This window comes from Fringilla coelebs, assembly GCF_963513975.1.
Source record: "Fringilla coelebs genome assembly, chromosome: 6".
Taxonomy (NCBI): domain Eukaryota; kingdom Metazoa; phylum Chordata; class Aves; order Passeriformes; family Fringillidae; genus Fringilla; species Fringilla coelebs.
This window is the reverse complement of record NC_140034.1, coordinates 16,367,045-16,387,708: the sequence shown is the minus strand read 5'-3', so window position 1 is coordinate 16,387,708 and position 20,664 is coordinate 16,367,045.

Below are 20,664 nucleotides of genomic sequence, written 5' to 3'. Positions count from 1 at the left end.
TCTCTACTGTAAAGGAACAGCCTTGAAGACCACAAAGTTGTGGGGCTGAAGATCTCTTCAGTTTCCATTCTGAAAGGCACCTTAATGTAGCCAAACCTCTCCCATGCATTAAGCCAAGAGACTTGCCGTGGTTTCCCAGGTTACAGTTCCTTAGTGTCTGTGTCACAGGAGGCCAGGAAGCACACTGAAGTGCAATGCAGGTTTCATTGTTGTGTGGTGCTGACAGAGAACTCACTTCTCACACAGAAAATTAGACAGGCCCTGGTACTTCAGGTATTTTTAACTCATGTTGAGAGTTTTAGAAATAGGAGAGGTGGATAAAGGAGTGCACGTTAATCCATGGTTCACAGCATAAGGTGTTGCTCTTTCAAGCCTACGGCATCTGACAGCTGCTGTAATAAATTCCCACATGGGGAGGAATGATCTGCTGAGCACTCTGCTGGACTTTGCTTTCTAGAACATGTGTGCTGGTAGGTGTTCCAACTAGGGGAGATGGCTTGGGGCCTGAGGGCCTGCCCAAGGGTGCAATCACAGAAAATAAGCACCCTTAGCACTCCTCCAACCCTCCCAAACCGAGGAAGTATCTTCTTTAGCTCCATGACAATGTGCTACCTAAAGGCCATGGGGAGATTTTCTGCATTTTCATGCATTGACATGACTTGACCTTGGAAGGTGCTCCCTGTGTGGAAACCACAGTGCCTGCACAGGGCTCCAGCAGGCTCAGTGGCCACCTTGTACGTGCAGCATCCACACATACAGAGCACTTTCCAAGGACCAGGGCCATCAGGAATCAGGGGCTGCTCATCTGCTAGAATCAGTGCTTGTCATACTAATTTCTGCTGCTCCAGTGGTCCCTGTTCTCTGCTCTCTGGTATCTCTCCAGCTGTCTTGCTCTGGCTCCTAGGGGCATGCAGCTTTGGTGGTCAGTGTTTCATAGTGCCCAACACCACAGGTTCCAGCACAGATTAACAGAAGTAACAGAAACAGGCACGAGGGAACAGCACCTTCTGTGCTTGGTACGGTTTGAAAAGAACTGCATAGCAATATACACCAAATATCTGGAGTCTGACTTCAGAGACATGAAAAACTAATTTTCATAGTGATTAAAAGCCACTGAATAAAAAGACGAGCCTGGAAAATTAAAACAGGCTTCGTCATTCCATTTTCCAATTGTCCTGAAAGGAGGAAAAGGGGTCTTTGTAGAAAGTCTCTAAGAAAAATTCCCTTCCCAGTTACTTTTCTGGATTTGCTGATGGATGGGACAGCTCACCGGAGAGGTTATTGGTACATTCAAACATCAGTTTCATAAGCCTGTTATTACTAGAATCTGTGGGATAATTAATGCTTGCATGAGAAGTTAATGAAGGACAAAGATTCTTTACTGCTGATGGTCTCAGTGAAACAACTGTCTGGAACATATGAAAGAGCTATTGTCAGTAACAAATTACCATTACAGAGAGCCACATGAATATAAATCTTTCAGAAAAGGTGACATGCTCTTTATTTTGCAGCTCTTATTCTAACAGTGACCCTACTGTCCACGTGCATTATCTCTCTGATGCACTCATTTGGCTTCTTGGTGAGTGTCTGTACTGTTGAAGGTCTCATCATTCTGCAGCTCTGACAGCCCCATTTACCTGCCACCTGAGTCTTGTTCTTCTGTCTAAAAACTCCTCATCTCTTCTCAGTCCAATTTAACTGTCTTATGTGATCTCTGAGCCAAATACCCAGATGTAGAGGCCAGCATTTTAAGCAATATCGATGTCACTGTTGTGTCACTGAACAAACAAATGTCATGTATCCTTCACCTGTGCAACGTGCTTCTGTAGAGTGCTGCTAACTTGACCTTTCATTTGGGTGGTAGCTTTCTCTCTCTAATGGCTGAGGGTCAGCAAACCTCTGGATACAAACTTGGAGGTAATTTAACTCATATCTAGTAAATCAACTGGATAAGAGTGTGAATAAGAACACAAATCCTGATTGAATTTAGGCAATCTAAAGGTAACAGGATAGAGAATTGTGGGTCTGGTTAACACTGTTAACATCATCTGCAGACAGGACTGTGTTTGCTACTCACTTTAAAATGAAATGTGACCTACAAGCTAGTTGTCATCCAAAACTACATTTTCAGCACCTTTCAACTTCTCTTGCATATTTAAGAAAATGTTATATAAAACAGAAATGCTTTCCCTTCTGAGAAAAAAAATGAAATTCTTCTGAGTTCTAGTTGGCTGGTTAATGAAATGACTTTCCATGTGGGTAATGATTATCTGGCTGACTGAGTATGAGTTGATCCTCATCTCATCAGGTTGTGATTTTTCTGTGATTGCTGCAAATCCCACACAAGTGCCTAAAACCTGTCAATTTTCCACTAGATTTAAGTTAGTTTAGGTTTGTAAAGCTGCTGGGGGGAAGAGAGCTCCTTGTGTATTCGGCTGCTTGGAGAGTTCTTGCGCATTGTTTATCCCTGCTGGTACTTGAAAAGACTTGCAAGGACAAATTGGTGCATGGTTTTGCTCAAGATGTCTGTGCATTGCTTAGACTTAAACCCTGAAAATTAATACTGGCCAGGGGAAAATTCTTTGAATGTGGCCAATCAAGCCCTTTCATATAAAACTAAGCCTAAAATACAGATAAACAGGTCATCCCACAAAACCTGCTCTGCTGCTTTTAGCTATAGGTGACCCTTTATACTTTTAATTCTCTTTTGGGAAGGCAGTTCATGTGTAAACCTGGATTCTGGACCAAACCTTTACAGTGTCACCTCTCTTGGTCATCCTTCACTGATCTTGCTAAGACAGGAGCCCGTACCTTGCTTAAAGAGAGGTTATTATCATGTCATTATGTCAGAGTGGCTGCAGTTCAAGGGAGAAGTGTTTTCACTGAAGAGGGAGGGAAGGGCTGCAATGCTAATATTGGCATCTTCAGCCAGTGAGAGCACACAATGTGCCAACACAATCCCATATGTATGGAACATTCTTATATATATCCACAGAGGGATAGCACCATAGTATGACCAAAGTTTTTTAAGGAATGTTTAAAAAATATCTTTAACATAATAGGGAGCAAAACTGGCTTGATATCTGTGTAACCTAGAGGAGGAAGAAGGGGAAAAAATAGGAAGATTTTTTCCTGTCCTGCAATGGATGTATGTCAGCTTGAGGGGCAAGATACTGGTAACTTTTCTGCTGCAAATTTTATTGACCTCATAATGTTCCCTGTGCATTTGTATTGCTCTAGACCAGTCCTTTTTGACAATTTAGTAATCTTGGAAAGATGAGATGAGTGAACCTTCAAAGCTCATGCAGGAAGTGTAGAACTGAGCAGGGTACTGACCAGTGGTTTTCAATAGACATTACTCAATACAGGGGAAGCTGTTGAATGATGATACCTCAAAGCTCAAGGAATTTTGCTTTCTGGAAATGCTAGATGAGTGGACAGAGTAACAGGAGAAAGAACTTGCCTGATGCATGGTGTGGGATGTCTGTCTTTCATAATACTAAATAGCATAGACGAAAAGAAGAAAAAAATAAAATCAAAGAAACATATTTATAGCAACTATTCATTTTCTATTCTTGCAATGCTGGACTTAAGGGAGGATCAGTTTAGTAGCACTTGTCTGTAGACATAATGCAAGTCAGAGTAACTCAGCCATATCATCAGCTGCAACTGGTAAAAACAGCTACATGTGTTAGCAGGAGCATTGAAACAAGACAAACCATAAATCCCAGTGATGCTTTAAAAATCATTTAATCTTTAAAAAGATGTCATAAATAAAAGATTTCTTCATGAGAAAAGATCTGGAAAAACTATAAACCAGCATATCACAAAACAGTCAGCTCTACACTATCATTTCTAAAGAGGTAGAAGTGTCAGAAATTATAGGAAAAGACAAATGTGCTTTACTAAGCCTGTTCAAGGAGCTGACATTAACTACTAACAGCCACAGATATGCACATGTGAACACATTCTTCTGCAAATGCTGGACATAAGTGGTGAAGAGACTCATGTAATTAGTTTGCTCATGAAAAGCATAGAAAGTACACCAATCCTTGTGCAAATGCAAATGGCAGAAGCAACAAACTGAATATAAACAAAAACATGAAAATACACATGAATATAAAATACACTGAATATAAACAAAACCAAAAATATGATGGTGAGTGATGGAGAATGGAAAATGTTTTTTGTTTTTGGCCACATGCAACAATTGTTGCAGAGTTTGCAAACAAATAAAATGAAAAATAAATAGCGCTATACTAAACCAAAAAAAGCAGCAAATTCAAATGTGAGATTGGTTGTCTATAACATGATAGAAGCTAAATAGTTTTCCAACATCTGACTGGCCTTAACTGCAGAGGTCAGACAGGGGTACACAAGTAGTGTAACATCAAAAGAGAGGGCACAGTTCCTTTATGATCAGGAGGAGAAACTGGATCATCCAGCAAAATGAGTTATGTAATAGAGAGAACCAAGAACTATAGAGTTTGAACCACAATAAAGATGGGCAGCTTTCACATCAAAATAAAGTAAAAGCAATCTCTTAGGAATGCTCAGAATCCCATGTGATCTCGGGAGAAAGATGTAGACATCAGGTTCTCTATTGCCAAGAGAATAAAAGCACCCTTGACACAGTGCAGGGTGTCCTGTAATAATGTAAGGACTGGAAGGATATGGAAGGACTTAGATTCAAAAATCTGAGGATGGGGAGAAATTCAAAGCTGTTCAGTGCTGTCATGGGGAACCCAACATATTTTTGGTAAACTGCAAATCTGCTCTGCATTACAAGAAAGAGAATGACAGGTGGGCAGATAGACAACTGTGTTGCCTTATCAGGAAGCAGCCTTCTAGTATAAAAAAACAGCAACAGAAAATAAACTATGCAAACAATACAGACCCCCCTTTCCTGTGAAACATCAATGAACCAGTGAGACAAGCATAACATCTGTACAAATACAGCTGACTCTTCACACCCAGGTCATTCTTTCAAACACCAGCAAATCATCCAAACATTGATACTTAGAAAATGAGATTATAAATTTTCCAGGTACATTGGCACAATGGTACCTGGAAAAAGAGGGCAGTTCCTTACTGAAATAAGATGAGCACAGACCCATGCAGAGATCTAACAAGCTAGTTATGGATATCTGACACAAGATTAAGGCATCTTTTATTGTGTAAGATGAATCAGAATAAAAACCCTTACAAGAATGGGCAAAGCTCGACAGACAGATAAATTTGCTAAGAATTTAAAAGAGGTCTGCAAAAAGCAAAGAAAATGGGCAGTAAGTTGTTCCCAGGTAGAATATTTGGAATAGTTCATGGTAAAGGTAACCTGTCACAATGTCTGATACTGCAGCTGGGATTGCAGTACCAGCACTACTCCAGCTCACAAAAATGGAAGAGGGACACTTGCCAATCAGCAAACTCAAGAACTCTGAGTACTGTGAGGTCATATAAGGATCTAACTGTTTGGGGGCAAAAAGGGCAGACTTCTATTTCATGGGGACATGAATATGTATAGTTAGTACAAACAAGAGGCAAAATCACAGTGATGAAAGGTGGTGAAATATTCAAATCTTGAGACTTGAGCATCAGTTCTTAGAAAACACAGATCTAACAGCAGCTGTTGGAGGGAGCACTCAAACCTGAGCTGCAGTGGCAGGAACAACAGCCAAGGATGTCCTGCATTTCCTGGAGACATGCACTCATGCCACAAGTAACTTCTCTGGAAAACTACCTGGTAATAAAGCATGAAAGAGCTACTGTTCTAAAGTAAGAGGAAAACATTCTCTGTTGCTAAGGGAAGTCAGGGCTTAGTTAACTCACCACTTTTTTCATAGCAGATACACATATATATGAGTACAGAATATGCCTCATGATGCACATTCATGGAATGATTGCGATGTGAATTGATTAACTCCTTTCATAGACACGATTCTCAGATTTAGTTTTGCTGTTTACATTCTAGTAAATGCCATTCTTGATTTCAGCATGGGGCGATGTTCCTTCTCTACCTTTTGAGAGCTGGATACTCTGAGCAACCCAGCATAAGGTTTGGTGACAGCTGATAGGGGTTGCTTTCTGGCTTCTTATGCAGGTGACATTTAGCCACTGGGTTATTCTTACTGGTGTTCCTTCTTGAACTCAGTCTTCATAGAGAGAGAAAAGAATTTTTCTGTATTTTACATTTTGTAAATATGCCAGCTTTAGGTAACAATTTAGCTCTTTCTGGGACAATGAAGTATCATCTGGTGTAGTGAAAAGTCAAAGGTACTGTGATAACTCTCCAAATATTTCTGGTTGTTAATCTTGGATTTTCAGTCTCAGGCAAAATGTACACACATCATAAATATAACTACAATGTAATGGCAACACTTGTCTTTTGCCTCCTCGGTACTGAGAAGTTTGAGGCTTAAAATAGTGATGTGCTTGCCACATGGATAGTATTAGATAGACAGATGGTACACTGTTCTCACTTTGTAATCATACAACCCATATTTCCATGGACCTACCTACTGCCTGATAAGTCAGCATGTGAATACAAAAGGTTACCCTGTTAGGTGTGCCCTGGTAATTGGAGAATTGTCAAGTGTCTTCTGCACTGCTGAGCACACTGGTGCATGCCGATTATTTTCTAGGGTTTTAAAATGTATCTTACTCTTTTAATAACTCTTGCTGGAATGGAGAAACAGAAACTGATGTGCCTTCCAAAGAGAATTCCTTCTCTCTCACTGGGAAAGTTGTGTTCCCCTCATGCATCATAGCTGCTGACTTGGTGGCATATCCTATGAATGGGGTGTGGTTTTCAATTTCCTTTGGGACTCCTTCTAACATACAGACTCATGTTGTAAGTGTCCTGGCTTGTTTTTTATCACTTTTTTTTTTTTTTGCATTAAAAAATTCAATTAATTTTGTAAATCATTCACAATAGTGGCTGCAGTGATATCACTGGTTTAAGCACCTTTTCCATTTAACCTTGCCAGGATTATATGACTTTCAATCCCTACTGTGTAAGCTCTGTGTAGCAGTTGTTCTGGTTCCTTTGTAGCTAAGCTTATCTCAATGTGATTTCTGTTTCTTTGTTTCTGAAATATTACTTTTATTAAACTTTTGCTTTCTTAGATAAAGTCTGAAACAAGCATTTCAGAGGTGCATAGGGAAACCCATTGTATAAACAAGCAGTATCTTATGAAGACATGAAAAAAACTCTTTGTCTGGGAACTCCTCAGATACACAAAGAGAACAAAACTCTGCAATTTCTCTCCATGAACAGTCTATTGGTTTTGCTGGGGTATCTCCAAATGAAAAATCAAATTTCAATACTGGGTACATATTTTCCAACATGCCCAGAAGTATGTTCCCAGGGTTCTACATAAAGGTTTTCCTTAATTCTTTCTTCTCTGAAATAGTCTTGTTATACAAGCCTAAAAATGCTCTGGGAAGGATTAGTGAAGCATATTATCTCTGATTTTTTCTGTTTCTCTGCACACAAGTTTATCTAATCAGATGGTGATTGCAGAAGCCTGGATCCATCACAGTTGTTAACATCAACTGAGGTTTGCAGAGTCCTTCCTTTCATCTCTCTTAGCTTGTCCTGAGACAGCAGTTTCCAAATTGATCCAAAGCAGCTATTGCTGGAATGACTATAAGGAATAGTTGAATAACGATGGTTGGGCAGAATTCATTTATTATTATTTTCTGCATGGTCATCTATTTTCTATGGCTCACTATGGTGTAAGGAAAAGATCTGATTCCTATTAAAAAAAGAAAAAAATATTTGTATTGATTTCACTAGGTTCTTATTCGGGTTCTGTGGCCTCTTTTAGTCATGACCTTGTTAGGGTCCTGATTACAACAATTAGTGCACTATGCAACACAAAAACAGTTTGAATGCTGAGAGCTGTAAATTGACTAAGTGACAAGTGAATCCTCAGATTTTATGTTCTTCAAAAATTTTGTATGATAAGGTTGGGAGCTATTCAAAGTTTCAGTGTTTTGCTGCTAATGAGAGCTTTTTATGGTTTTATGGATGCGTATACATAATGGTATGGGACAAAGAAAATTATCAGCCTTGTTAGGGACTGAGTCCCATCTGTATTCTGCAGCACACAGCTCTCATTCTCTATTTGTCTTTTGTAGGAAAGTGTTTTAATTCCTACTGGAATTCCTACTGTGAAATCACTTTTGGAGAAACAGAGAAACATACTAATGCAGAGACTAATACATCTGCCTTGAGGCTATTCTTTGTTTTTCTTTTTTTTTAGCACAACTGGCCTAGCCCAGCAAAAGGAAATAAGATGATAGAAAAGGTGAAATGGTTTCTTCGTTCTTCCTTTTTCATAAACAAACAAAATGTACTGACAGATCAAACTCCTCCGAGTATCAGCATTTAAACCAGTTGCCAGCTATCTGGCATTAAAAACAAATCTTCTTGTTGAGACTCAATCTCTTCAACCTTGTTTTGCAACCTCCAGTACTAATTGGTGCCCAAGATACACGGTGGACTAGCTGGCTTTTTTATTTGTTTTCACCAGCAAAGCCTCTCTCTATCTTCAATAAATTATTAAGTCCTTTGTGTGTATGGATGATTATTAATACTGATTCTTACTAAGCCTTTACATACACACACACATACAGATAAAAAATGTGCAATTGCTCTCATTTTACTTAATGAAGTTATAGAGTGATCTGTAGAGACATGACACTGTGTGCATGTTGTAAATAATTCAAGAGTGAAACAAGCTGCCTGAGCCTTCAGAATAAATATTGCACATCACCTAAAATCAGACAGACATTTGATTTCACTTCTTTAACATTCTTCAGGTAGCAAAAGAGAAATGACTGAGAAGTTTAAAAGTACTGCTGAGCTAGATCTAAAACATTTTCTCTCTCTCCCTCAAAGTATGCTTCTCAGTGAAATCTCAGGCTGTAAAATATTTTACTTGCTAAATAGCATTAAATTTTTAAAAGTGTGAGGATGCCTTAGTACCCTTGAGTTCAACAGAGAAATCGTGACTATTCATTCTAGCCAGATATTTTATCAGGGCAAGGAAAAGATTTTCAGTGTTTTGGATTCTGTTACAATGATTTCTGGTTGAGGCTTTTTCAACAACCTGCAAGTAAGAAAAATAGCAGTTAGGATACTTGCCTGTTGTAAGTTAGCATTTGAAAATCACTGGTGGGCGTGCAAGTGCTTGGTGTCTGCAGGTAACTCAGTGTGATCCCCTGCACAAAGCTCTTGAGTCAGGGGCACTGTCTCAGGGACAGCGAAATGGTCTGGATTTCATGTAACTCTACTCACATGAATTGGATCACCTGCCTGTTCAAATGTGGAAAAAGTATCAGGCCCAGAGCGGAATTTTTATTTTGTGTGTGTGACTTTTAAGCATATTTTTTTCCTGGATGACTGGCTTGCTCACAGTTTTGACAACGAACTGGAAGAGTTATTTTTCTCAGGACTTAGTCCAGGGTCCATCACTAGGGGAAGAGTGGTGTTTGTGCTTCTGAGCTCCCTCACCACCACAAGCGGCGCAGCAAATCCCCAAAGCTGCGCCTTGCTGCGTGCCCAGCCCCGGCAGGCAGCACTGCAGGATGTCTGCCATGGCACAGGGCACTCACACAGCCACGGCACAGGGCAGAGGAGGCTGTGCCAGGCATGGAGCAAAAGGAAAGCAGGAGGCAGCCTGGCTCTTGAAGTTTCTGATCTCTTCTGGGGGGACAAACACAACTAAAACAAAGCTGTGCCCTTGCACTTGGTTTTCTTGGCTGAGCCTCTGGAGATTTTGTGGGTTTGCTCTGCATATAATTAAAAATTCATTAATTAAGGTTAGCTTAAAAACTGAAAACAAATTTTCAGGCTGGTTAAATCTTCCAGAATTCTTGCCTTTTTTAAAAAATTATTTTATTAGAGTTTGGAAGGCTGACATAGGAAACAGTTCAGTTACACAATAGCTTGCTATGAAACATTCACCTCAATGATCTGATTTATTCCCAGCTTATCAACCATCTTGATAGCTCGGGCAGGAAAATTACAATAGATTTCCAACAGCAAGAACAAAATATGGCATAAAACACCACCCCACCTCTCTTTTCTTCTCACAGTCAATGCCAACAGCATAACCAATTCTGTGAGACTCCATCAGTCCCCAGGCTAAATTCAACTTTTTAAAATCACTGTGAAAGGGACAGCAGATCACTTTTCTCCAGATAAACATTTATTTAGCTGTATTTTTATGCTATTATTGAAGGTGTGTGTGCATAGAAATAATTGTATAAAATTATTTTTTCAAAAGCTGTGGTGTGAGTGTATTTTATGACAATCATTACAAGCTGTCTGATGCCATGGTGCTCTGTTCTCTGGCTGTTCACTTCCCTGTGCCTCCAGGCCAGCTGGGTATGGGTAGGATCTGTTCCTCGGGGTTTGCTGTTGGCAGGTCTCACCAGTGTTCCAAGCCTTAGCAGAGCAGCTCCCCCATGACCCACTCACAGCTGACTGAGGCTGTGGGCTGTGTGGAGATCTCATTTACCATCTGACCCTCCAGGAGAAAGGTGCTCTCAATACTCCATGGTCAAATCAGTGTTTCAGCCCTGTAGGATCTGCTCTGCCCTCCTTCACCTCAAAGGTTTCCTGATGTGCAGTGGCAGCTGTTTACCTGAGCAGAAAATACTGACAAATCTCGAGCAAAAAGCTCCACCAGTGATGCTTCCATCTCCTCGTGGATCCCTAAGAAGAAGAAAACCATTGTTTCAAGGAGAAGGACCTTGAAGGAGCTGAAAGTCAGTAAAAACCTCAGTGGGTCCCAGGCAACACCAAAGGTGACATTTTGAGCATATTTTGGCACCTTTCCTGGGGAAGGCAGCTCTGGAGTAGGTCCTTTAGGCCACCCTGGGCACCACCACACAGGTGTTCAGTGTGCAAGTCAAACCAGAGCTGGTGGTTTTCTAGAGGTGCATCCCATTCCACAGTCTGCAATTATAAAATTTTTCTAGTGGCCACTGATGGTAGGAATGATAATTCTTTTAATCATCAAGACAATTTCTTGCACTAGGAAGAGGTTTTAGACATCTCCCAGGTCACTTTCTTTGCCCACAAATGAAAATTTGATAGTCTAAAACATGGTTTAAAAGGCTATAAAGAGCAAATAAAACTCAAGTCTCTAATGCTTTGTTTCTGAACCTGTTCTGAACAGAACATTTTGTATGGAATATTTAAATCTTTAAGTGTTTCTGTGGTCAGTTTGCTGATGCCTGAAGAGAATATGATATTCATTACAAAGGTTTATTCAAGTTTTCTTGCCCAGAACACAGTTGAAACATTGGATTTTCCTTTGTAACCTTCACTACAGGCAACACATAGTTCAGTAAAGCTAAGGCTGAGTAAAGTCACAGGGAAAGGTTTTATGATGTGAGCACAGGCAAAAGCCATGAGTTGTTCCTTCCCATGCCTGAGAGAGGTAATTATGGTGTTTCAGAATATATAGTGACAGATGGACAAAGGTACACTTTTAAATTTAACCACAAGTATAATTTAATACCCATTTCTGAGCAGAATTGCTCTGTGTATTCATTTGCATAATTGGAAGGGTCTTGACATACCTAGCTGCACTTTCACTTCCAGTAATGCTCATCTTGTTTTTCCCATGGGCTGATTAAACTTTGCAAGCATCTTGTATCACAACCCTCCAATGCTCACCCTGCTATCAGGAGGGAGTTTGGATTTGCTCGAGGAACCTGGTGCTGCTGACCCTTAACAATTCCATTTCAACTGCCTGACCTTGCTGATTAAGTAACTCCAGTGGTCATCTCCAAAGGGTGGTATTATCCCTTGTGTCAGAAAGGACTTCAGCTACTGAAAAGTGTGTATGGGGAAGTTTTATTTTCTTGTCACATGCAAAAAGATGAACTGTTCTCACTTAGAAGAAAGCAATAAGGACAAACAGATGCTCAGCAACAGCCCAATTAATTATCCATTTTATAATTTAAAGTTACCCCAAAGCATGTCTCTGGTTTTACTGACAGTTGACTTACTTTTATGTTTAGCTCCTTCTTCACTCCATTGTTTCCATGGTAACACCTCTGAAACATTGCTTCTTTCTGAGGAGATGAAACGTAAAGTGGCTGGAATATCTGAGTGTTTAAATATTAAATGAAAACAACAGAAAAATGGTGGAGTGAGTCAGACATTACAGGCAGGTGACACCTACAGTATCTGCTAGTAAATTGGACTATGGGGTAGCACTACCTTTATTGTTCTCCTACTATAAGTTGAAAATAGCAGCCAGCTCTTAGGAGTTGTCCTGAATCTGGGCTGTCCTGATGCTGAGAGGCAACTGAGCATGCTTATGACCAAGCCTGGCTAAAAGATCCTGCAAGGAGTTAGGAACAGCAAGAAAGTTAATTTACAGGAGTGCTGTATTTATTATTTGTCAGTGATAAACATTTCTTGTTAAAATTGGCAATAACTGCAAATTTTCTTGGTATTTTGCTGTAAAATCTGTTAGGAAGCTAACACGGAAATAACTGTAAAAAGCATTCCTGCCAGTGTTTGAAAATACACCAACATTTGCTTTGACCGTGTCTTTTCACTAATAGTAACAAACATCAGTTATCTGGGTTTGGAGAGGGCTGTGCTGCAGATCTGGCCAATTTTGTAAACTTAGAGGGAATTTCTATGGAGGATTCTTAATGTGCTGCAGCTACAGTGATGTCTCTCTCCTGCTACACCAACCCTTTTCCAGTTCACAGTACCAGACTGGATCTTCAAAGCAGACGTAGTGGTGCTCATTTCCCCAGTCTAGTTTGTTTCACTCACCCTTCTGATCCACTTTGATTCAGGTTCCCTCTGCCTGCTCCCACCACAGACTGGGCCCAGCCCACTGGCTTAGAACCATCTCTTGTTCTTGTGTACCAAAGCTCTCCTTCCCTCCCTTAAGCGCCTCTTTAGACAAAAACCTTTCTCCTTGCTGTTCTGAACCTGAATTTCATACCAGCCTTCTCAGTTCTCTCCCCTCTTGTCCGAACATAATGGGAGCAAATTAACCCCCCTTTATTATCTTTTCCACATGAGACAGCATGAAACAACAATGAAATAAATGCCCTGAATTCCTCATACAGAACACTCCATTGAGCACTCTTCTCACTCACTTGATTTCTCTCACTGCCATTCCCTCTAGACTATCATTTTACATGATTTTATACACTGAATTTATTTTCCTAGGACAAGGCTGTTTTCTTCCTTCTGCCTATAAAAGAACCTGATTTCTGCTAACTTTACAGAAATAAATGGTAAGAATATTCTTCCCCTTCTCTGATTGACAGAGGTACAATTCCTTTTAGCTTTAACATTAGGTTTTTAATAGAATAAACCTTTGTTTTTGAAAATATGTGGTCATATGAGGAGGAAAATTCCCAGAACTACCCAAGCTCTGCTCACTAGCAGTGTTAAAAAAAGATGCCAGCCAAAGTAGGAGGTGTAAATTTTCTTAACGTTTTTCACCATAATTTTATTTTAAAAGTTTTGATAGGCAGTCAAACAGCAATTTCAGTATAAAAATGGGTATTAAGTTTCAGAACAAGCCCACTCAACATTAGGGAGAGTTGGTGTTGCCTTAGGAGAAGGGAATTAACAAGATGACCTTTCCAGGTTCCTTCAAGCATGTGCTCTACAAGTCACAGAATAAAGACAGTCCTCACCTTTCCAGTATTATTGTTTCAAGGACATCAGTTTCAGGACATGTCCCTGCGCTCGTATATGCAGCGTTTGGAGTTTCAGTTGTTTTTCTCCATAGTCACTAAGGATGAATACTGGCTCTTCTCTTTCTAATCTAATGAGGGAAAGGAGCTGCCCTGTCAAATCTCACCCAACTACCCCAACAGGAATTTCACCCAACCTCTTTGGACTTCGGGCTTTCAAGCACTGACACCACCTGAGGCTTTTTTTTTTGGTGAGAGAATTCTCCAAATACACAGGAGGCTTCCTCCTGTGTATTCATAAGATCCCAGCAGCCTGTGGTTTGCACTAACAACATATAACTGTTGAAAATTTTTCTCACTGTAATGAATCAATTTTTGCTTAGTTAATGATCCTTCTCATTCTGAGGGACTAGCAAAGGATTTTGGAAATAATTCCCAGCAGATACGAAAGCTGAACAAAAGGGCATTTCACTGAGGTGTGTGAAGATGTCTCCTCAGGAGCTGTTTTGAATTTCACATATTTCAGACACATAAAACTTTCCAAAAAGAAAAAAAAAATGGAGAGCATTTTATGGAGCTGAATTTAGTTTCTTTATCTGGGAGTGAAATGAGATTATGAAGAGCAAACGAATGTGCTGTATACTGATGGAAAAAAGTGCTGTGATGAGCCCCTGTCCCTTGTGTTTAGCATGATGTCAGCTAACCTCATTCCTTACAGTTAAGGGTAAGCACAGTCAAACTCCCCCAGTCCTTTGGCAGCAGGGCTTACAATCAATACAAAGCTTGAACCCATGCGTAGATTTGAAGAGGAGAAAAGACTTCTGTTTACAGAGAGAAGAAGGAATGAAAAATTTGCACTGGGCCTAGAAAATCAAGAAGTGGGGAACAAAGTCATGTAGCAAACAGTGGGAAAGCATAAGGGAAGCAGAGAAATAGGCAGAAGAGAAAGTGACTGTGAGAGCAGAGAGGAATAGAAAACCAGTGGCAAAATGAAAACATAGTAAAGTTAATTGACAGTGGAATTCACTGCAGACGGCAAACTTGAGAAACTGAGAAAGACAGTATGTGTGTGGGGAGCATATGCTTTGTAACAGTCCCTGCAACTTAACCCCCATTTCAGCATGGCTTCATGCACGTGCACGAGTTCTTCAAATCTGGCAAGGATTTAATCAGATGCCTATATCCCTGAGAAATCTAGAGGGCTTTAAACATAGATGCTGGGATGAATTTGGAGGGCTTAGATAATATTGATTTAAGGGTGCAAATATTGAGGTTTTTCTAACAAAATCCCTTTTTTAGCTAGATGTTGATTGAAACCTTATGAGCAGAAGGACACATTGAATACCACTGATATGCATAATGTCTCTCCTTCTGTCCTGCAAGAAGACATTTTGGTGGGCTTGGAGAAATGAAGAAAGCTGATGTACCTAAACTAAAATGTGGGAGATAAAGAGTCAAGCGATCTTTTTTTCTTGTACTTTAAAGATCACATCAAGTGTATACATCTGGTTGGTGCCATTTGCACTTACTGTATGGCAGGAAGATTATATCCATCAGCTTGACCTCCTTCCTGTGCTGATGTGAGCTTGTTTGTGGCATGAAGGATATGAAAAACTCCTGCTTGTAGCATCCCTGCATACTCTTTGTTGTTAAACGTACAAGTAGGGTCTTGGTGAGCATGTGGGTCCTAGTTAAGTGTTGGATGTGGGGTGTAACCACACAGGCTCATCAGTAATACAAAGTAGCATTATCCAAGATTATTAAAGAGAAAACAGCAGTAGGAAAACTGCATGACATAAAACACAAGGGAGGAGTTGGGTAAGTGAAAGGAAAATGTGGTTCCATGTTACAATATGAGACTGACTTCTTCATAGCATTTAAATTTCAGCTCACAGTTCAGATATTTACAGCCTTGAAAACAAAACAAAGGTTTGAGTTAAACTGTAGAAATAACTATTAAGGAATACTTCTGCCCCTGAGGCATGCTAAAGTACTATGTGGTAACACAAGTGGCAACTCTTCACGAGAACTGGGAGACAAAAAATCTGAGAATGCATAGAAAGACATGAAGGATCTCAGCACATGGATGAGTCCTGAGTACCACAGCTGGAGCTTTTCTGTAATATAGTGGTCCCAGTCCTGGGTTTACCCATCTCAGAGGCTCTGGCTGAACCCACAGTCCTGATGCCAACAATGGATCTGCTTTCTAAATTTCAAGTATGACTCAGCAAAGCACCTTCCACCAGTGCTTGAGGACCATCTGGATATATATATACACCTAAGGAGGTGGGGTGCCTAGAGTTACAGTTCAACACTTAGATATTGATTTGCTTTCTCTGAGCTTGTATTGTAAAGTCATATTTGTGTGCCCTCCTTTGCCAGGGACTTGGTCCTAAATAAACACAGGATTGCCTTTTCCTTGACAGTGCCAAACTAAGGCTCTCTCTATGGCTCCCTTATATGAACCACCTGGGCCAGCTAGAAAAGGCAGGATCCCAGTCTCTTTGCTCACCAATGCCTTTCCTCTCAGTTAAATTTGTACGGCTTATGGGAGATTTTTGGGTCCTTTTTGAAGGAAACGTTGGCTTTTCTTTGGTATTACCTCTTGGCCTTGCAGATGAGACAGAGGTGTTGATACTGGGATGCCAGTTGTATCAGTCAAAACAGTCAGACTTGAAAAGGCTCCAAGGGCTGGTTGGGTACCTGTCACAAACACCTTCTAATCATCCAGAGCTTCCCAGCTCTTCTGTGCTGGAAGAGTCTTCATGGCCAACTAACAGGGCCTCAGTTTCCAGCAACCGTGCATGCTGCTGCTTTTTCTGCTCCTTTTAGGGGGTGCCATAGAAAATTAATCCAAACATACTTCTCCTTCAACTCTCAGCAGCATCAATATTTTCTTCTCAGATGAGCTGCTTTCATGGATCTCCTGTGAGACACTTCCCTAATTCAAAGCTTTTTTGGCTGTTTCTCAGTTCAAGATACTAATTGTGCTTGAGATGAAAAACAAGCACATTTGGCAGTGCTAAATGAAACTAACATTAGTATGTGCTTCTAGTGAGACATTTTGGCGTGGGACATACACAAAAGTTAAATTATCACAATGATAAACACAGCAATAAGAAAGAAGATTTATTTCTTGTGTTTGACTTAAAGACAAGTGCTATTTAATATTTTCTTCCTCTATACTTTGTTTTGACAATGTTTCTCAAATACCTTTAATTTTCAAAACGTAATTCTTTCAGCAATCCTAGACCTAGTCTGGAAAACATTTTGTTCTGATTATACTGGAAACAGAACATCTGAAGTATCACCAAACCACTCACTGTGAAAGCATCACTCAGAAAACCATGTGTGTCTTACTCTTTTTTTTTTTTGAGACTATTAATGGAAGCCTTCACTGAATTTATATTCAGTTGTTCTTCTTGCAGTAAGAGATAGCAATAACTTAAGATTTAAAAATTAAATGCAAATTTCTCTAGTGTCACCCTATGCAGAAAACATTTGCTTCTTTTTTGCTCCCCAACACTGTGCCACTGTACCCTCATACACAGCATGGATGTCTTGAATCAGATGAAAGTTCCAGTACTGGACATTGTTCCAGTAACAACCTCCATGTGAATGGCTCAAAGGTACTCAAACAGACCTTCCTGGCGAGAGGTAACTGAAGCTGAATTCTGCAGCACACCTTTTCCCTCTGAGACATCCTACACAAACAGTTACCTGACACATTTCTCAAAAAACCCTCAGCAAAATAAAAGTGATTTGGAATTCTGTTCTGAAAGTTTAGTATTCAAGAACAACTTTGAGGCTGCCCTGTGATCACCAGACTGATTAAAAATGCTAATCAGAAGCTTGTATGATTAGGAGATTAGTACTGTCTGAACTTTGATCTGCCTCATTTGTGTACACTGGAAAGGGAGAGACACACACCATCACACTGAGAACTGCTCTCATGGTAGCAGATTTCTCCTCTGTAAGGAATTCATGGAGGCACTCCTCACTGTTCTGGTTCTTGTTTCTTGCTTTCAGGGGTTCACAGGGAAGGCCACAGGGATTATATAGTCACTAACTGTTAACTTTAAACCAGACAACTTTTTAACAGCCAAGAAAAGGAAAAAGCTCTATGTCAAAACAGGCAATATTATAACTGCATTCCTGTTACTAACCATGTGCTTTGGTTTGATCCATGTGATGTTCATAGGATCCGACAGAATTAATGAAAATCCCTCACATGTGAAACTCAGGACCTCTAACAATGGTAAACAACATATTGACATAAATATGGAATATCTGTCAATAACAGCCTCAACTCCAGACACAAATTTACCTCAGTTGTGGCAAACTTGTCATTGCATGTCTAAAAATCAATAAATCAATACCTCTTCTGATCAGGGGTGCCATGGCTTTGAAAATGTCTTCAGTGTAAAGAATAAATAAGTAAATAAACACAGTAAACATAAAAATCACAGGCAACTTTCATCAGTTGTGGGAAGAGACCCAGCCATTAGAACAGCCTCTTTGAAGCCCTTATAAGTGAAGAGTGGCCAGGCATTGGAACAAGCTGCCCTGGGAAGTGGTGGAATCACAAACCCTGGAAGTGTTCTAAAAATGTGTAGATGTGGCACTTGGGTACATGGTTTAGCGGTGAATGTGTCATTGCTGGGTTAATGGTTAGAACTGATGATCTTACAGGCCTTTTACAACCTTAATGATTCTATTATTCTAAGTAGATTATAAACTTATTTTACTAAAAACCAAACAAATCTCTGCAATCTCCTCCAGTGTCACCATCCTTCCATTGCTAGATAAAATCTTCACACAGAAAACTACAGTCTTGTCAGCACTTCAACTCTCATTAAACACACAAAAAGGGGATGGCAGACTAATATTTGCTTTGCCACTTTGAGTGGATGGGCAGGCTTTAGCCCCAGAAAAGAGGTGATGGAAAACCACGTGAAGAATTAGCTCCCATCTATTACAACAGCTGACAGGGTATAAAGTGGCATCTCTACTGACATGGCCTACCAACACCTTCACTGGAGCCTAAAGATCTTCAATTAAAAAAACAAGTCCACTATAAATAAAGGTGTTGATCTACAGACCTTCTGTTGTCTTTATTCGTCTTCCATTGCCTCTGTGTCTAATTAGCCTGTAAATTCTTCTGGTCAGGGATAGCTTTCACTGTTCTGGGTTCAACTTTGAGATTTCCTATCTGGCCACAGAGAGAAATCAAGAGACATAACCTGATTTGTAAGCTTCTCTATTACCTGTTTGTGCAGTAGGCAAGAGCTCTCGCAGTTACTGTTCCTCTCTCAGCAGCTATAAAGGGGATGAAAGAGAAGAGACTAGAGCATGTCTCAGTGCCATTCTTCTGACATGTTTTCCTGCTTTAATGTAAATCAGAAAGTCAAAAGCCCACAAGAGCCTAGGTGCCCATGGAGCTTGGACAGTTAAGAAACACAAGTTTCTGTAGCTACGAGCATGTAAAGAAGCAACAACACCAACACCACTGCTCCTCTTTGGCTCTCCAGCTTGAGGAATGCCTTTTGCACTTGAGACAACTGGCAGTCTTCAGCATGAATTCAGAGCAATTTCACATGCAGTGCGTACCAGAGCATCCTGAGCATTGTGCTTCTGCATCTTACTATAGTGGATAGAATTCACAAGCAAAACTAGAGAACACATTTGATTGATGGGAAAACAAAGAATTGGTGATATTTTATTTGTGATTATTTGTTTATGTGGGTATTTGTATTATAATTTTGAAGCCATGACAAACAATGCCAGATATGTGTTGTATGTTCTGAAGAATACAGACAATGATCCAGAGGGAATCATCTGAAAGGCCTTCTGTCATAAACCAAATGCTGTATCAAAAGGAAGATCAGATGAGTTAATCCCGTTTTGTCTTCATGTGCTTCCCCATGCGTTTCTGGGAGGAATACAGAACCGATGCGTGCGCTGTAGGAGGAAGTTACCACGACTCGTTGGCTGACAATAACCACTTAAGTAGTGTAAACATAAAATTTTAGTTAAAAAAAAGAAATGAAATCTCGGTGGCACAGCCTAGAACTAATCACCATTCCACAAAATGGGTCATTAATTTGCCATCCGAAGCCCCCCGCGTTCTTTGCGGCGCAAACTGCGCGCAGAAGCGCCATTCTCCCCGTGGAAGCCCATCCTGAAAGGCACCTCCTGAGACAGGTGGAAGAGCCCCGAGCCACCGGTGCTCCTCGCCAGCCCCGGGGCGCTGCTCGCGTTCCAAGGCGCTGCAGCCCCTCAGGGCACCCGGCCCCGGCCCCGGCCCGCACCTCTGCACGGCGGCACCTACCGCTGCCCGCTCCCCTCCGCGCAGCGACGCCAAGCGCGACACCGAGAGCCGGGCATTCCTGCGCCGTGCGGGGAAAAGGATTAATTTCGCCAGTTAATGCCTTCCCCCCGGCCCGGCGGTGGGGAAGGGCACATGCGCGTTGCCATGGGTGCCGGAGGAGCACCCAGAAAGTTGCGGGAGAGGGGCGGGGAGAAGGGGCCGAGCCGCCCGCCGGGGCTGAGTGCCCGCTGGCAGCTGCTGTCACCGCGGCGGCTGAGTCGGCCACCTGCCGCCTACGGCTGGCGGCGGGGGAGGGAGGGAGGAAAGGGATAAACTTCAAACTTGGCCGGGCGGGCAGGGAGCCGCATGGATGTGTCCGTCCTTCGGCGCTGACTCGCAGCCCGGGGCGCGCTGTGGGGCGGCCGCTGCCCGAGGAGCGCGGGGCGCCGCCGCGCCGCTTCCTCCGCCGCCGGCCATGGGGCGCGGGGCTCGGCCCGGCCCCTGAGCGCGACGCCTCCCCCCCGCTCCGGGCTGCCGCCGCCTCCCGCCCGCCGCCACCTGCCTCTCCCTCCGCTGCGCCGCTGCCGACCTGAGGCCCTGGGCATCGGCTTATCTTCGCGCTGCAGCCGACCGAAATGGAGCCGTCCGCGGGAAGCCGC